Below are 18594 nucleotides of genomic sequence, written 5' to 3'. Positions count from 1 at the left end.
GCTTCCCAGGTGACACTAGTGGTTAAAAAAAACAAACAAACCTGGCTGCCAATGCAGGAGACATAACAAACATGGGTTCAATTCCTAGGTTGGGAAGATCCCCTGGAGGAGGAAATGGCAACCCACTCCAGGATTCTTGCCTGGAGAATCCCATGGACACAGGAACCTGGAGGACTACAACCCACAGGGTTGCAAAGAGTTGGAGACAACTGAAGCAACTTAGCACACACACACACACACACACACACACGTGCATGCATAATCCAAGACATAACCTTACAAATGTTCTAGGGCCTTAAATCATGCACTGATTTTATTTTGTACAGTAAAAATACAAAAAAAAAAAAAAACTCCCACAATCTCAAAATCTTAAAAACCTCTCAAAAAATGTTTTGAAAACTCTTTAAGAAAATATTCTCAAAATGTATTAGATAAAACTTCTGAGTACAAATTTGTGAAATTTTTACTTCATTTTTTAAACGGGAAATGACAAGTATCAATAGGAGTATTATGCTGTGTAAGCCTGAAAATGAGTGGGGCAATATAAGAAACTAATGAATTAGAGATCCCTAATTTCAGGATTTAAGCAAATTAATTTGGTTATATGGCACTTTCACAAGTAGAACCATGAACAGCCAACAACCACAACCAATCAGTCACAAAATTCAATTGATCAGAATTTCCAATTCTCTAATCTTTTTGTTGACATCTGAATATAGAACTTAACTATATTACTTAGAAAAGAATACTAAACTATGATTTTAAGTGCTCATTTCATAATTGCTTTTAAGTGGTTTTTAGATGACACTTAGTTTAGCCTCCCTAGCCCCAGAGTAAACATTCTGAGTGAAAGAGGTCTTCATTCATAATGAAATTACAGAATAACCTATATCCTTCTACACATTTAGAATTACTCGCTACAAAGCTTAACAATTCAACTAATGCTGTTATATGAAAGCAAGAAGGAAAGGTATCTTTAAAAAATAAGTTAGGCACTTCCCTGGCAGTCCAGTGGTTAAGACTTAACCTTCCAATGCAGAGGGTATGGGTTCAATCCCTGGTCAGGGAGCTAAGATCCACATACCTCCTGGCCAAAAAACCAGAACATAAACAGAAGCGATAGTGTAACAAATTCAACAAAGATTTTTAAAAATGGCCACATCAAAAAAAAAAATCTTAAAAAACAATAAGGGAAATGGTTATAGTAATAAGTTAAATTACATATTTAATCATCATTGCCATTTGATTCAAAGTGACACCAAAAAGTTTTCTAAAAGTTCAATGTATGTGCTAGCTGCCAGAGAACTTTTAAAACTTCTCATCAAAACAACCTCTTTTTCATCTGCTATTTGATTCAAGGTAATTTTTCTTTGATAAGAACTGCTCAATTACACCACCCCCTTTTAGAAAGCAATCCATTTATTTTAACTGAAGCAATCTTAGGTGTTCTATTATGGATTCTTGTATTTTAGAATTTACTGCTTTATAAGTTCTTCTTTCGAAACAGAACAAAATGAAATTTAAAATCCAAGTAATAAGTGATACATTTTTCTTAGATTTTTCATCTACTCTATATCCTAGCAAATACAAAGAAGCAACCAACTCTCTCACTGAAAATAATTATCTTTCCATAAATTCCTGCCTATTTGGAAACATACAATTAACAAGAAAATATTTTATTTTTAAATAAACACCAAACTAACTGTACCCTCTTTGGATTTCATACCTATTTTAGAAAAATAGAGAGCACTGTGTTTTCCGTTGATACTATGTTTCCTTTGATTGTTTTCAATTGTCTTATGTAGTCTTTAAAGTGGACAGCCACCCCCTGATTTGGAAGTATCATTTGACTCTTTAATTATATATCTGGCTTTTCTGATCCAAGTGAAACTAACCCATCAGATCCCAAAGGTCCTAAAGGGAGTCTATGGGGAGTATAAGTGACACTTCTTGGTGAATAGAAAACTCTTCACAGTAAGTTTAGGAGAATAGGAAAGAGAGGTTTCTTAATCAAACCAAGGGACAAGTCTCTTGTATCATGGAAGCACATGCTGAATTCAAATGTTCATCTCACAGGGTCATGACATAAATAAAATAATAATTAAACTTTAGGCATTTATTTTATTCCAGTTCTTCTATACTGAGTCGTAACCTGCACTCAGTATATTTCTAATAATTGACATGCTTTTCTAATTATAAGGATTACCTCCTTTTAAAATCTGAATCTCATCTCAGATTTGGGGGAATGTGGAGAGGGGAGTGGATGCATCCCTAAAAGCTAACCATTCTAACATGGAAATTTTTAAACTTATAAAATCTTTATAGATAGAAATCAACATTACACACTGACTGCCAAGGAGTTAAATTAAAGTAAAGCTGTACCTTGACTACCTTAGAGTAAGTAGAAGTTATAAATGTCAGTGTCTTCATTTGGAAGCAAAAATTCTTACTGCCTGATCTTGTCTGGTGGTCCGTGATTTTTATCATCAGAGTCGGTTCCAGTCACATCCCATTAGTATGGATGGATCTAAAGTAGAAAAGACATTAGATTTTAGATACAGTGACACATCATTGTTTCCCTATAAGCATACAAAGATTCTCACACAAATGCTTTAGTTTTTCAAGAAATTCTAATTCCCATTCTTGTCCCTACCACAGATATGAAAAACTGAAAATAAAGAATAAAGATTAAATAAACAGATAAAGTTATCAGTGGTAATTAGCTACTGGCTTTAAAAAGGTTCAGATACCCAAAGGAGGTATGCCGCAAATTAGGCTTCATATGGATAATTTAAGGAGGTAAGGGACCTAAGCTTCTGACTCACTCATCAGAGTTGCTGAAGTCACCCCAGCAGCGGTGGCCTCAGGACTCAGTTTCAGGTAAAATGCAACAGTAGGAAGAAACAGGATTTCCAGCAGAAGATACCTCTGTGACAAAGAAGTGCCTGATATGATGGCTATCATTCATTCCTAGGTCACTGGCAGTGGGAACGTAACAAATGGCCCACCTTACTAAATTAATGGTAGTGCTGTATCTTCCCATTCTACCTCAAAGTTAACGCCAAACAGTGGGACTCTGCAGACATCAGAGAATACTTGAGAAAAGTGAGCCCTACTAGCTCTCATTATTTAAAGCCTAACTGCTTAAATTCCAAATCCTGAAAGATGATGCTGTGAAAGTGCTGCACTCAATATGCCAGCAAATTTGGAAAACTCAGCAGTGGCCACAGGACTGGAAAAGGTCAGTTTTCATTCCAATCCCAAAGAAAGGCAATGCCAAAGAATGCTCAAACTACCGCACAACTGCACTCATCTCACACGCTAGTAAAGTAATGCTCAAAATTCTCCAAGCCAGGCTTCAGCAATATGTGAACCGTGAACTTCCTGATGTTCAAGCTGCTTTTAGAAAAGGCAGAGGAACCAGAGATCAAATTGCCAACATCCGCTGGATCATGGAAAAAGCAAGAGAGTTCCAGAAAAACATCCATTTCTGCTTTTTTGACTATGCCAAAGCCCTTGACTGTGTGGATCACAATAAACTGTGGAAAATTCTGAAAGAGATGGGAATACCAGACCACCTGACCTGCCTCTTGAGAAACCTATATGCAGGTCAGGAAGCAACAGTTAGAACTGGACATGGAACAACAGACTGGTTCCAAATAGGAAAAGGAGTTCGTCAAGGCTGTATATTGTCACCCTGTTTATTTAACTTATATGCAGAGTACATCATGAGAAACGCTGGACTGGAAGAAACACAAACTGGAATCAAGATTGCCGGGAGAAATATCAATAACCTCAGATATGCAGATGACACCACCCTTATGGCAGAAAGTGAAGAGGAACTCAAAAGCCTCTTGATGAAAGTGAAAGTGGAGAGCGAAAAAGTTGGCTTAAAGCTCAACATTCAGAAAACGAAGATCATGGCATCCAGTCCCATCACTTCATGGGAAATAGATGGGGAAACAACGGAAACAGTGTCAGACTTTATTTTCCTGGGCTCCAAAATCACTACAGATGGTGACTGCAGCCATGAAATGAAAAGACGCTTACTCCTTGGAAGGAAAGTTATGACCAACCTAGATAGCATATTCAAAAGCAGAGACATTACTTTGCCAACAAAGGTCCGTCTAGTCAAGGCTATGGTTTTTCCAGTGGTCATGTATGGATGTGAGAGTTGGACTGTGAAGAAAGCTGAGCGCCAAAGAATTGATGCTTTTGAACTGTGGTGTTGGAGAAGACTCTTGACAGTCCCTTGGACTGCAAGGAGATCCAACCAGTCCATTCTGAAGGAGATCAGCCCTGGGATTTCTTTGGAAGGAATGATGCTAAAGCTGAAACTGCAGTACTTTGGCCACCTGATGCAAAGAGTTGACTCATTGGAAAAAGACTCTGATGCTGGGAGGGATTGGGGGCACGAGGAGAAGGGGATGACAGAGGATGAGATGGCTGGATGGCATCGCTTACTCAATGGACATGAGTCTGAGTGAACTCCGGGAGTTGGTGATGGACAGGGAGGCCTGGCGTGCTGCGATTCATGGGATCGCAAAGAGTCAGACACGACTGAGCGACTGATCTGAACTGCTTTAAGGTTTTACCACCCAGGGTTAAGCTTTTCACTAATACTCCCTTTAGACCACAAAGACAAGGTGGATCAAGCTCCAGAAATGATCTTTATACCACAGATCAACTCAGGAATCTTGCTAGTTCCTTGTACCTGTGGCTCCCATCCCTGTCACTCTTGGGCTCTATTCAAAGCATAAACTACTGTGACTGACTGCCGTCGCTCCTGTTTTCATGCCCACAGTGTTCTCTTTGCTCTCTCACCCACTGCATGTTTTCCCCAACTGCGGTCCTTCCTTCCAACCTTCTCCACAGGGACCTCTGGAAACCCCTTTTACATAGTAAAACAAATGACCTCTATATCTTCAGCCTTATCACTGAACTTAGTCTCAGCCACTAGGCTAAATCCGCCTCTTGAAACAAACCCTCGGGAGTAAAGACTAATAAGGTCATAGGAATCATCTCTGTCCACAGTGACATTTCCAGACCCTAACTCATAAGCAATCCCAACCCTTCCCTCAGAGTCATGCCATCTAGCCGTCCTACCCTCTTCTTGTCTTTGTCATTGAATATTCCACTCTCATTCCACTTGAGGGTCCAGACTCAAGCCCTCAGACGCACTCTACCTACACTCATCTCTCCAGTTGTGTGTTGTCACCAATCTCAAAATCTGGGTTGTCACCACCCAGGCTATCAGTCTACCAAGTATGTCAGTTTCTTTCTTCCACTTCACCACTCTCAAATTCCTAATCCTGGGTCAATTTAACCACCTGCTAATGAAAACCACACAACCATGTGGACTAATCCTGCTATAACATTAAGGTCTTCAAAGTTAGTCAGACATTGAATGCCATCCATGTCATTAATCAGATCCTTCTTCCATAACCACACTGCCTCTGTTGGCAAATGTGCAACTCTCACTCTTCCAGCCCCACATGGGGCAGAATGGGAAAGGGGTTTTATGTCTTCCTTAACCATGTGTGTAGGTTATTTATATTGTGAAAACACCATTTCTTTCATCTACTTTTAACATTTTTCTCAGTCTATCGCTGGCTTTTAATACAAAAGTTTCTATTTTCAGGTGGCCAGATTTATCCATCAGTGCGTTTTTTCATCTCTCTTATTATTTCTTTGCTTAGAAATTTCTTCCCCTTCAACAATAACAGATAGATACTCTGGTTTTTACTTTTCTGTGGGCTGTTTCTGAATACTACATTGCAAATGATGAATGGAAAGAGATTTAATTCTAAACTGACCTGTATTTCAAATTGCCAGTTTTCCTAACAACTTTAAGTAATTAAGTAAACTTCTTTTTGATTTATAAATTTCTTTTTATACATTTCATTTGTCTACAACAAGGTTGATTTCCAGGCTATTATCCATTTCTGTAATGTAATTATTGTTTCTTTTTATGATTTAATTTGTGATAAGAATATTCTTTGGTATTCTCATGTTCTATTCTTGACAACAGTTAGATACATTTTACCAGTTTCCAAGGAGATGCCTAGTAGCTTCATGAGTAAGAAATGGTTCCCAGTCCACTGTGAGTGGTGTATTTCTGTTACAGTTGCTGTCTGTACACAGTGCTCCTTTGTACTTTGAGGGATCATCCTAATTGGGTCTAGACCCAAAACCTCCCTAATCATGTTAGAAAACCAGCCTTTTTATGTATTTATCTATCTAGAGCCAGATTCATAAAACCATGATCTCTGCAATTCTCCATGCTTTGTATTTACCTTTTCATTTCTAAAATATACTTTATGTAAAAAGAGAAGTATCTCACACAATTTTTATTTCACAAGCCAACATTTTTTTATCAGTTCCAATGGATTTTTCAAATCTTCCTGTTATCTTTTAAGGTTCACATAGTTATGTTTACTAACTTTAATTTTTCTGAATATATACCACATTCACATAAATCAAAAAATTTAAATGATGTAAAAAGAAACATATTTGAGAAGTCTCATTTCTCTATCATCCACATGTGGTTTCATGCTGCCCTTGATTACTATATGTCACCACTTTTATTAAAGTATAAATAAATGTTTATTATACATTCTTATATGTATATGCTTCCAGTGATTCTTTATGCAAATACACTTAACTGCAAATATAGTCTTATTATTCCTGCCTTCTTACATAAAATATTTAATTTTGCACATTATCTTTTTTCGCTCATTATATCCTGCAGATTTTCCATGTTAGGATATGCTTCCATGATATTTCATTGTGTGAACATACACTAGCTTGCATAACTAAGCTCACAGTTTTAAGAAATTAGATTCTATAAATTTAAGTCATATTTCTGAAAATAATTTAGTTCAAGAGCAACAACTGAACAAACCAAGCAGTACATGAAACTATGTGATGTGATTTCACAAAATTTTATTCCGTTAATAAATATAAGTTCTCTTGTATATTTCTTTATCTTTTTATCTCAAGTTTACTTTATGGTCCTAACTAAAATCTATCAACCATAACAGTCATAAACTTTGAAAGCAGAAGGACAGTTCTCAGGTTGAAAAGCCTCAAATTCTGAAAGCTGCCTAACCTCAATGAGGGTTTCAATGGGTCTACAAAAATGAAATATAGTTTTACAAGAATCAAAACAGCTGTAGAAGCAAAAAAAATGTTCCATTCTACTTAGTAAGATCAGAGAAAGATTCATGGAAGAAATAGCCCCTTGGGTTCAATCCTAAATGACCAAGTGCTCAAGAGACAAATAAAGGCAAGAGAAAACAAGGGGGTTCAGAATAAGCAGCAGTTTGAAAAAGCAAACTCTGTCAAGAACTCTAAGTAGTTCTACTTCCACTTAGAATGCAGAAAGCCGCAAAAGAGTGTGAGAAAAAGCCAGATACATAAAATCAAAACTTCTCTTGAATCTAATAAAGAATTGAAGTCAGAAGGCAACCAAGTAATTCAATTCCAAAGAGGGAAATTTCCTCCAGGGAGAGACTGTACAAACTGTTTTACCTTTGGCAGGTTCCCAGAAAAAGAAGTGGCCCTCATACAAGTATACAGGGAAAAAAAATCAGTTAAGATTTTAACAAATTCTAAGTGACCAAATATGAACTACTATATCAGTTAGGAATGGCTGGAAACCCCAAACACAAGGGGAGTTTACACTCAGTTGCAATTTCTTCTTCATGCCTCAACCAGATTCTCACAAGAAAGATCAGAGGTAGGACAGGAAACCAGAGAAAGTCCCTCATCATTGAAGCAAGTGTGTATGAGGTGACAAGTACGGGTCTGAAGCCTTGCCTGATTCCCCAACCTGTCCCCAACATGGGGGAACGACAGAAAACTCTCTCACACCAGGATCCAGGCAAAAATCCACTGCTTTAGCAAACAGAAGCAAATGCCTTATCCAGACACGGAGAAGAAAACACTCTTAAGCTCTCAGACACAGGCAAAGATACAATGGTGCTATGAGAATATACAGGCAAAAAAACAACCGTCTGCCACTGTAGGGGAGGGGGGAAGGAAAAGTCCTGGGTCAGGGATCCTGCACTAATAACAATAGAAATGTACTACTACAAGGGAGGAAAAGGATATTCCTGCCCAAGACCAATCACAAATGCATGACAGTGTTTGACCATCCAGGGAAGAGAAAGCAGGAAAGCTAATAAAGTCCTACCACTGAGTTCTGTAAGGCCTGATCAGGACTGAGTTTGGATCAGAACAGAAGAGAACCCTGCCCTATCCCACAAGCACAGCTCTGGGTAACAAGCAACAATAATCTATCACTGGGAGAAAGAAAGTAACATGAAATCTCTCCACAAACAGATGTGCAAAGACTGTTGAACGATGGGGGTAATATAGCATTACAGAAAAATTCTGTAGTACCACACACCACATTCACAACACAAGGCAACACCAGCCAGTCACTTGAGAATTTTGAAGCTCACTGAAGGTAATAAATGGCCACAAATTCCAAACCCAGCTCATTTCAGGATTAGGTTGACTCAATCTCTGACACAAACAACCCAACAGGAGAGAATCACTTCAATCTCTCCTACTCTCTATACATGATGACGAGCATTAAATCACAAATTATCAGGCATCCACAAAAGCAAGAAAAAATAACTCTTTGTTAAGAGATAAAGAAATCAGCAGAATCAGGACTGATCAATTCATTTAAATTATCAACGATTCTAAAATAAGTATGCTAAATGATCTAGTAGAAAAGATGGACCAGCATATATAAAGAGATGGAAATTTTCAACAGTGAGATGAAAACTTTAAAAAAGTAAAATAGAAAAGCTAGAAACAACAAAAAAAATTGTTTTACATTAGAGAAGAAAAATTTCTTTGGCAGCCTTAAGAGCAGCCTGAACACAGATGAGGAAAGAATCAGTGAACTTAAACACAATAGAAATAATAAAGTGAAACTACAGCTTAGAAAAACTAAAGGAAAAACACAGCTCGGGCATCCAAGAGGTGTAGTACTGTATCAAGACGTATTACATCCATTTAATTGGAGCCCCAGGAGAAAAAAGCAAAAATAATGAGATATAAGAAATACATGAATATGATAATGGCCAAGAATTTTCCCAGAAATATCCAAGACAACAAACTAGAGAGCAAAAAATCCCAGAGAACCCCAATCAAGATAAATACCAAAGCACACACACACAAACAAACATACATGGGTATATCATAGTCAACTGTAGAAAAACAAAAATAAAAATCTCAAAGACAGAGAAAAAAAAATAAATACTACACACAAACAACAAAGATTAAAATTTTCTTCAGAAAATTACACAAGTCAAAAAACAGTACTGAATATAATACCTTTTAGGTACTGAAAGAAAAAAAAAAGAGCTGAACACAGAGTTCTATAACCACCAAAAAAAATGTTTTTTAATTGAAGGAAGACAGAATTTTTTACAACTAAAATGAGAGAATTCACTGCCTTCAGACACCAGAGATGTTAAAGGAAGTTCTTTAGGCAGCAGTGAAAATTACCAGGTGAAAATCTGGACCTACCAAAAGGAAATGAAGAGCACTGGAAAGAGAAGGTAAATAGACTATTTTTTCATAGTTTACTCATTTTAGAAGGTTGCACATGAACTAAAGTAAAAAATGATAATGTAGGGTTAATAACATATAAAGAAATAAAATTTATGACAACAAAGTATAAAGCTGGTAGGTAGGAAGTTGAACCATACTGTGTATAAGGTATTATATGACACATGAAGTAGTATAATATTATTTAAAGAAAAAATGTGATATTAAAAAATGTGGAAAAAAGAATATGATAAGTTAAGATTTTTAACTTATATATCTTTTTAAAAGATATACCTTTTAAACCTGAGAGTAGTGGTTCTCAACCAGGAGCAGTTTGGACCCCTCAGAGACATACAGCAAAGTCTAGAAACATTTCTGGTTGTCACAATTTGGGGCAGGAAGTGGGTGCTACTGTCATCTAGTAGACAGAGACCAGGAATGTTAAAAATGCTGCATGCACACAGGATATCTCCGCCATGACCCAACAACAAAGAATTACCCAACCAAAAAGACCAACAGTGCCAAAGTGAAGAAACCATGACCTACAGCAACCACTAAAATATGCCTGTGTGTAGGTATAGAATATGCCGAAAGTTAGACAAAATGAAACTATGAAAAATGACTAATTCAACAGAAGGCATAAAAAGAGGAAAAAATAAAAAGGATTCAAATAGAAAATAACTAGAAGGATGGAAGGTTTAAATCCAAACTTTCCAAATGACTACCTTAAATAGAAATTATCTAAACACCCAATTAAAAGGTAGAGATTATCAGATCAAATTTTTTAAACATAATGCAATCATATGCTATCCACAAGACACTTTCTGTACAAAGACATAGGTTAAAAGTAAAAGGCTGGAAAGGAAAGAAAAGATAGCATGACTGCATTAATATCTGACAAAGCAGACTTCAGAATACAGAATATTACCAATGATAAAGAGGAACATTAATGATAAAGGATCAATTCATGATAAAACTCTAAGGAGATGAGACAAATCCATAATTACAGTTATAGACATTAATATGCTTCTGCTATTAATTAAAAGAACAAGAAAACAGGAAATCACTAAGATATAGAAGACCTGAAAACACTATCAACTGACATGACCTAACTGAACATTTATAGAACATTATACACAACAAAATCAGAAAATGCATTATTTTCAAGGCTACATAGAGCATTCACCAAGAAAGACCACTTTCTGAGCCAGAAAACAAACGTCAAAATATTTAAAAGAATTAAAAATAAATAATGCATTTTTTCTGACCAAAACAGAATTAAGTTAGAATCAATAACTGAAAGATACATTAAGAATTATCAAAGGTTAGAGATTAAACAATATATTTCTAAATAACTCAAAGATTAAAAATTAAGGGAAATTAGAAAAAAATTTTAATTGAAAAGTAAAACAGAACATACCAAAATTTGTGGGATACCACTAACGCAGTTCTTAGAGAAAAACTGATAGCATAAAACATAAACTGCTTATATTAAAAAACATAAGTTTTGCCTCAATAATCTAAACCTCCACCTTAAGTAGAAAAAGCAAAATAAACACAAAGGAATTAGAAGGAAGAAACAAAACTGAAACAAAACACAACACAAAAATTTAAGAAACTGAAATCTAGTTCTTTGAAAATTTCAATAACACTGAATAAACTTCCGGCCAGAAAAAGAGAGAAGCCACAAATTAACTATACCAAGAATGAAAAGAGGACAGCACTAGAAACTGTACAGATATTCAAAGAATAACATGAGACTATTACAAACAACTTTATGGCATTCAGATCAGATCAGATCAGTCGCTCAGTTGTGTCGCTCTTTGCAACCCCATGAATCGCAGCACACCAGGCCTCCCTGTCCATCACCAACCCCCAGCGTTCACTCAGACTCACGTCCATCGAGTCAGTGATGCCATCCATCCATCTCATCCTCTGTTGTCCCCTTCTCCTCCTGCCCCCAATCCCTCCCAGCATCAGACTCTTTTCCAATGAGTCAACTCTTCGCATGAGGTGGCCAAAGTACTGGAGTTTCAGCTTTAGCATCATTCCTTCCAAAGAAATCCCAGGGCTGATCTCCTTCAGAATGGACTGGTTGGATCTCCTTGCAGTCCAAGGGACTCTCAAGAGTCTTCTCCAACACCGCAGTTCAAAAGCATCAATTCTTCAGCGCTCAGCCTTCTTCACAGTCCAACTCTCACATCCATACATGACCACTGGAAAAACCATAGCCTTGACTAGACGGACCTTTGTTGGCAAAGTAATGTCTCTGCTTTTGAATATGCTATCTAGGTTGGTCATAACTTTCCTTCCAAGGAGTAAGCGTCTTTTCATTTCATGGCTGCAGTCACCATCTGTAGTGATTTGGGAGCCCAGAAAAATAACGTCTGACACTGTTTCCCCATCTATTTCCCATGAAGTGGTGGGACCAGATGCCATGATCTTCGTTTTCTGAATGTTGAGCTTTAAGCCAACTTTTTCACTCTCTACTTTCACTTTCATCTAGAGGCTTTTGAGTTCCTCTTCACTTTGTGCCATAAGGGTGGTGTCATCTACATATCTGAGGTTATTGATATTTCTTCCAGCAATCTTGATTCCAGCTTGTGTTTCTTCCAGTCCAGAATTTCTCATGATGTACTCTGCATATAAGTTAAATAAACAGGGTGACAATATACAGCCTTGACGAACTCCTTTTCCTATTTGGAACCAGTCTGTTGTTCCATGTCCAGTTCTAACTGTTGCTTCCTGACCTGCATTTTGTTAAAATGTACCAATTCCTTGGTACCAATTCCTTGAAAGTTTGAAAGACAAACTACCAAGTTTACTCAATAAATTAAATAACATAACTCTTAATAAGTATTAAGACAATTTAATTCATCATTTAAAATCTTTCCATGAAGAGAGGTCCATGACAAATGGCTTCCTTGGTAAATTCTACCAACATCTAAGGAAGAAATCATAATAATATTACATAAATTTTCCAGAAATAAGAGTAAACATTTCCCAATTCATTTTATAAGGACAGTATAACACAAAATATCTTAACCGAATATTAGAAAAATGAATCTAGCAATATACAGAAAGGAATATATATAATGACCAAATAACATTAATACCAAGAATACAATATTAGTTCAATATAGAAAAAAAAAATGAATCAATGTAATCCAACATATCAATATAAGCAATCATCTAAAAAAAATTTAGGAAACCCCACAACCATTCATGATTCAAAACTCAGAAAACTAGGAACAGAAGGGAATGTCCTCAGCCTAAGACATGAATTTACAACAAATCTACAGCTAATGCCATACATAATCATAAAAGGCTAAATGCTTCCCCTCTAAGATCAGGCACAAGGCAAGAACATCTGCTCTCATAACTCCTATTCAGCAATACACTGTACTGTCAGTACAATAATGTAAGAAAACGAAATAAAAGCACAGAGGTGTGGAAAAAAAAAGAAGACAAAACTATCTTTTTTTTCCACAAGTGCTACAGTCTATACAGAAAATCCCAATGAATCTACTACTAAAACTAAATTTGCTTTGAATCCAGCAAAACGTCAGGATACAAAGTCAACATACAAAATTCAACTGTATTTCTATATGGCAGCAATTAATTAGAAATAAATTAACCAAACAGTAGCAATTATACTGGCATCAAAAAAGAAAGATTTAAGATAAATATAACAAAACAAACAGAAAAGTCCTGTGCTCAAAAATACAAAACACCAAGTGAGAAATCAAAGACCTCAATAAATAAAGGTATACTGTTTTAAAAAATCAGATTAATCAACATGAAGGTATCAATTCTCCTCAAACTAGTATATAGATTTAACATAAATCCCAATTAAAACCCCACCTAGCTTTTTTCGTAAAAACTGGTTAGCTGATTCTAAAATTTATATGAAAATGCACAGAACCTATAACACTAAAAATAATTCTAAAAAAGAACATTATTGGAAATTTTATACAACCTAATTTCAGTACTTTTTATTTTTTAATTAAGGTCTCTTTATTCTCAGTCTGCGCTGGGGGAGGAGAGGGGAGGAAGGGGCACCACTCTGCACCCTATGAGTGCTTAGTTTCCAGACCAGGGATGGAAGCCACGCCCCCTGCAGTGGGAGCACAGTCTTAACCATTGGACTGCCAGGGAAGTCCTTCAATACTTTATATAAAGCTAAAGTCATCAGGATATTGTAATTCTGACATAAGGATAAGCACACAGATCAGTGGAACAGAAGAGATGTCCAGAAACAGATCTACATATTAACAGTCAATTGATTTTATCTTCAACAAAAGTACCAGGGTAATTCAATGGAAGAAGAACTGTCTTTGTAGCAACTAATGCTAGAACAAATGACAATCCATATGGGGAAGGAAAAAAAACCTCAACCCACACCTCATATCTTATATAAAAATTAATAGACTTAAACATTTAAAATATAAAACTATAAAATTCCTAAAGGAAAACATAGGAGAAAATTTGGGGGACACTAGGTTAACCCAGGGAACCTAGTGAGAAACCCTGAGAAATCTATATGCAGGTCAAGAAGTAACAGTTAGAACTGGACATGGAACAACAGACTGGTTCCAAACTGGGAAAGGAGTACATCAAGGATGTATATTGTCACCCTGTTTCTTTAATTTATATGCATTTTATTTATATTTTATTTTTTTAATATATATTAAATTTTATATTTATATATTTTTTATTTTATTTTAATTTTTTTAATTTTTAATTTATTTTACTTTAATTTATATATTAATTTACATCATTTGAAATGCCAGGCTGGATGAAGCTCAAACTGGACTCAAGATTGCCAGGAGAAATATCAATAACCTCACATACACAGATGACACGCCACCCTTATGGCAGAAAGCAAAGAGGAACTAAAGAGTCTCTTGATGAAAGTGAAAGAGGAGAGTGAAAAAACTGGCTTAAAACTCAACATTCAGAAAACGAAGATCATGACATTTGGTCTCATCACTTCACGGCAAATAGATGGGGAAACAATGGAAACAGTGATAGACTTTATTTTCTTGGGCTCCAAAATCACTGCAGATAGTAACTGCAGCCAAAAAATTAAAAGACGCTTGCTCCTTGGAAGAAAAGCTATGACCCACCTAGATAGCATATTAAAAAACAGAGACATTACTTTGCTAACAAAAGTCCATCTAGTCAAAGGTATGGTATTTCCAGTAGTCATGTATGGATTTGAGAGTTGGACTATAAAGAAAGCTGAGTGCTGAAGAATTGATGCTTTTGAACTGTGGTGTTGGAGAAGACTCTTGAGAGTCCCCTGGACTTCGAGAAGATCAAACCAGTCAATCCTAAAGGAAATCTGTCCTCAATATTCACTGGAAGGACTGATACTTAAGTTGAAACTCCGATAGTTTGGCCACCTGATGCAAAGAACTGACCCACTGGCAAAGACCTTGATGCTGGGCAAGATTGAAGGCAGGAGGAGAAGGGAACGACAGAGGATGAGATGGTTGGATGGATGATTGGATGGCATCACCAACTGGATGAGTTTGAGCAAGTTCTGGGAGATAGTGATGGACAGGGAAGCCTGGCGTGCTGTAATCCATGGGGTTGCAAAGAGTCAGACACAACTGAGTGACTGAACTAAACTGAGATTAACCCAGAGGTTGGCAAACTTTTTCTGTAAAGGGTCAGACATTAAATATTTTAGGCTTTGTGGGCTTAACTCTGTCCTGCAGCAAGAAAGGAGCTATAGAGAACATGGGAATAAACAGGCATAGCTATGCTCCAATAAAACTTTAATTATAAAAACAAGCAGCAAACTGAACTAGCTATAGTTTGCCAATCCATGAGTTAGGCAGAATTTTTTGATATGACACAAAAAGCAGGGACCATAAAAGAAAAAACATGAGATATTGCACTAAATTCTGCTCTTCCATAGACAGTGTTAGGAAAATGTAAAGACGACACAAACATGGAGAAAATATCTAAGAGTATCTCATAAAAATCTTGTTTCTGGAATATAAAGAACTCCTAGATACAATAAAACAATAAACAGTTCAGTAAAAACAATGGCAAAGTGTTTGGACGATGCAAAAATTACAACTTTGACAAGCAGCCTGCTGACATGGTACCTGTGTTTATTCACCTTTCCTACTGGCCTTTAGGCTCCTGTCTGAATGGCACACCAACATTCTGCCCTATGCAAGAAGATAATCAACAAATGAAATAAAGCTATCAGAGGAGTATTTAAGCTGATTTTTAGAGCAGTTAACACACATTCCTGTTATAAAAAGTAAACTGTACTAACAGGTTATGATGAACAGAAAGTCTCCCTTAGTCATTCAGCTCCTTTCCCTTGCTTACTGTGTATTCACTGGTATTCTATATATTAAAAAGCATTTATATGTATTTTTAATGAAAATGATGGCATATTATACAGCTTCTCATGATGATTTTTTTAACTTAATGCGTCTTAGAACTTACTTCATATCATTCCTTAAAGAATTCTCTCATGCTCTTTTTCTTCTTAGCAACTTCATTATATTATACATGAATATATCATAACTGTCTAACCAGTTTCTCATGGACAAACTCATATTACTTCCAATATTTTTCCTTTATTCACAATGCTCTAAAGAATGTTTGTGTACTCATGAACTGGAATTACTTTCTGAGTCAAAGAGAGTCTGAATTTAAATTATGATACTTATGATACCCTTCACTAGAATTTTGTTTCACAAAGTTTATGAAGGCAAAGCTTAAAAAAATATATATGGATATATGTCAGTAAACCTTCCAGATCACAGCAACTATGATTTTCAATCCTAAGTAATCCAAGATACTTGCTAAATCAAGATAAATTCAGAGTGAGTGATAACAAGAGTGAGACTTACCAAATTTTTTCTACTTAATTAAGGAAATACTTTTTATTTAATATGTATAATCTAATCTCTAAGAGGACTTGAAATGGTTACAAGTTAAGATACAATGTAGAGAGGATTAATCCCAATAAAACTTTGTAAATAAAATTAAAAATTAAGATACTGTGGTAGCTGGTTGATATGGACACAAACTATCCTCCACAAAAGGCAGCCATCAAGTCCTTATCAGTCTGTGTGCATGTCACTCCACCCATGAGGATATGATGCTTATATCCCAGTTCCTTGAATCTTGGCTGGCCTTTTGACTTGCTTTGACCAACAGTGACCAAAAATGACATACTGAAGCTTCAAAGATCTGCAGGATTAACCATTTGCCCTTTCTCTTTCTTGGAAGCTAGAAGCCATGTAAGAAATCGGAACACCCCAAAACTATCATGCTGTGAAGAGGTCCTCTGGAGGCACACCAAAGTGCCAGATCTGTAATGGAAGTCTCCTTAGACTATCCAGTCCAGCCCAAGCTACCAGCTGAGGGAATGAAACCAGCTGATACCACATCCCCTAGCCAAGCCATAACCAAATTCCTGGCCCACAGAACTGTAAAAAGAATAAATCAATGTGGTTTTAAGTCACTAAGTTTGGGAGTGATTTGTTAAACGACAACAGGCAACTGAAACAGACACTATCAAGCTCATAATATCAGTGAGACAGTGATATTATGTGTCACTATTGGGTCCTGAGTGTCAAAATTGGGTCCATGTTCCCAGGGTTTTAAGTTTTCATTTTTGATAAGAAGGAAATATGTAAATTTTGTATCTGAACAGTATGTACTTGTAAAAAGAACAATGAACCTAGTGGACTATAGTTTCAAATATAATTTTAGAAAATGCACATCATTCAAAGTGATATATCTATAGACAGATGGCACATCATTAAATCAGAATATGGTACAGGCATTTTCATATTAGGGGAGACTGAGAAGACATGATCTTACTATTTTTATTCTCTGAAGACCTGATACAAGAAATCAGATGACTACATAATTAAAATATTCATTAAACCATCCTCTCATATCTGATGCTTTCAGTGAGCTTTGGATAGACACTAAATAACTGTCTGTCTGTGATTAAATCTTCTAATCAGAACATATAGAACACTCTATAAGATTGCTTAAGATTAGAGTCATACACATATAACAGCCCCAAAATCTACGATTCCCCTACAACAGCTCCCACTTAGATTACCAATATTCTTTAATGTTATATCCTATGAAAATACCTTAGTCTTTAACTTATTTAACCTTAAAGAGCTATCAGGGAAGCCCTAAATAGCACCTGCTGCTGCTACTGCTAAGTTGCTTCAGTCGTGTCCGACTCTGTGTGACCCCATAGACGGCAGCCCACCAGGTTCCCCCGTCCCTGGGATTCTCCAGGCAAGAACACTGCAGTGGATTGCCATTTCCTTCTCCAATGCATGAAAGTGAAAAGTGAAGGTGAAGTTGCTCAGTCGTGTCCGACTCTTAGCGACCCCATGGACTGCAGCCCACCAGGCTCCTCCGTCCATGGGATTTTCCAGGCAAGAGTGCTGGAGTGGAGTGCCATTGCCTTCTCCGTAAACAGCACCTGCTGCTGCTGCTAAGTCGCTTCAGTTGTGTCCGACTCTGTGCAACCCCATAGACGGCAGCCCACCAATACATAAATAACCATTCCCTTCAGTTACTATGTGAAGCACATACTCAAAGGCTAGGCAGTTACATTCTACCTCCTTGAAGGACAGAAATGTATGCATAAACTATCTGGAGTTCTTCTGTATGAGATAAATAATTGGGGGGTGGGAATACCTTTTTATTCAATCATTTAATCAGTGTGGATGGAGGGATATTCACTTTACACTTCGGATTATAAACTGATCCAGTTTTGGTGTCTGGATGCTCTTTCAGACTGTTTCCTATATTTTTTAGCCAAGCCCCATTCTTTGGCTTTTGAGTATGTTTACTTTCTGGCTCTACAAAATGTTCATGGTTCATCTTGCAATTCCCTGCTCCAGTCCTAGAATCAGCCATTTTCTAAGAAGCTGCATTCTTGTTATTGGAGAATTGTATCAGAAATCAAGATCTGAGTGCTACGTGTGCACAGTGCTAAGGGGGTGTCACTGC

The 18594-nt window shown here is 36.6% G+C and overlaps 1 protein-coding gene across 21 annotated transcripts in view; it reads right to left on the bottom strand.

Annotated features, from left to right (window-relative positions):
* NCOA1 (nuclear receptor coactivator 1) overlaps positions 1-18594 on the bottom strand; it is a 219228-nt gene that overhangs the window by 162227 nt on the left and 38407 nt on the right. For 13 of the 21 annotated variants that reach the window (XM_086325836.1, XM_086325842.1, XM_086325823.1 and 10 more), the window contains exon 2: positions 2383-2527. The gene's annotated coding sequence lies outside the window, so the exon portion shown is untranslated. The remainder of the gene's footprint in view (positions 1-2382; positions 2528-18594) is intronic. The other 8 variants (XM_086325825.1, XM_086325838.1, XM_086325826.1 and 5 more) reach the window with 1 other exon arrangement.

Source organism: Bos grunniens, chromosome 11 (genome assembly GCF_055505025.1).
Source record: "Bos grunniens cultivar Pamir isolate PY7600 chromosome 11, Bosgru_T2T1.0, whole genome shotgun sequence".
NCBI classification, from domain to species: Eukaryota; Metazoa; Chordata; class Mammalia; order Artiodactyla; family Bovidae; genus Bos; species Bos grunniens.
This window is presented reverse-complemented; position numbering and strand designations above follow the sequence as displayed.